Genomic DNA, 1,385 nt, shown 5'->3' with positions numbered 1-1,385 from the left:
GATATGTTATATTGGAACCCTGGTGAGCAGAGGAGGGGTAGTTTGATATGTATATCTGAAACATTTACATTACATTTAAGTCATTTAGCAGACGCTCTTATCCAGAGCGACTTACAAACACTTTAGAATATGTTGCTTTGTGTGTCTCACTCATCCAGCCCTTAAAAGAGCCTGGCTTATGACTGGCTTTGTGCATTGAAAAGATAGACTAGAAAATGTTCCACATTGATATAATTTTGCCCTCTAACCTAGTGTTGCCAAACAAATGGGAAATGCAGTAAACATTGTCTTCAGGGCTGAGAATGAGATTTAATCATTTATCTTGGATGTGATTAATTAAAATTATTTGTCATTTATTTTTCATTCACTGTTGTTTTTTGTTTGTTATGGTCATCCAGAGGGTAGCTGGTGCTGGCTGGCTCGAAGTTGCCTCTTTAGTACAGATATAGAATCAGCCTCCACTCCCCCAAATACCAACATTAACCATAAGTAGGGATGTCAAAGCAGATCCTAGATCAGCGACAAGAGGCAATCTAGTTCTACTCCAACTGGCTCGGTCCAGAGAAGTGAAGTGTTGTTTAGGACAGATTGGAGAAGTGAAGTGTTGTTTAGGACAGGTTAGAGAAGTGAAGTGTTGTTTAGGACAGATTAAACACTTTAGATATGTGCTTTGTGTGTCTCACTCATCCAGCCCTTAAAAGAGCCTGGCTTATGACTGGCTTTGTGCATTGAAAAGATAGACTAGAAAATGTTCCACATTGATAATATTTTGCCCTCTAACCTAGTGTTGCCAAACAAATGGGAAATGCAGTAAACATTGTCTTCAGGGCTGAGAATGAGATTTAATCATTCTTGGATGTGATTAATTAAAATTATTTGTCATTTATTTTTCATTCACTGTTGTTTTTGTTTGTTTATGGTCATCCAGAGGGTAGCTGGTGCTGGCTGGCCGAAGTTGCCTCTTTATATACAGATATAGAATCAGCCTCCACTCCCCAAATACCAACATTAACCATAAGTAGGGATGTCAAAGCAGATCCTAGATCAGCGACAAGAGCAATCTAGTTCACTCCAACTGGCTCGGTCCAGAGAAGTGAAGTGTTGTTTAGGACAGAGTGGAGAGTGAAGTGTTTTAGGACAGGTTAGAAGAGTGAAAGTGTTGTTGTAGGACAGATTAAAGAAGTGTTTGTTTAGGACAGGTTAGAGAAGTGAATGTTGTTCAGGACAGGTCAGAGAAGTTGTTTTAGGACAGGTTGGAGAAGTGAAGTGTTGTTAGGAGCAGGTTAGAAGAAGTGAATGTGTTGTTTAGACAGATTAGAGAAGTGAAGTGTTGGTTAGGACAGATTAGAGAAGTGAAGTGTTGTTCAGGACAGGTCAGAGAAGTG

Source organism: Salvelinus sp. IW2-2015, linkage group LG20, assembly GCF_002910315.2.
Source record: "Salvelinus sp. IW2-2015 linkage group LG20, ASM291031v2, whole genome shotgun sequence".
NCBI lineage: Eukaryota > Metazoa > Chordata > Actinopteri > Salmoniformes > Salmonidae > Salvelinus > Salvelinus sp. IW2-2015.
The sequence above is the reverse complement of the archived record's forward strand: the minus strand, read 5'-3'. Positions refer to the sequence as shown.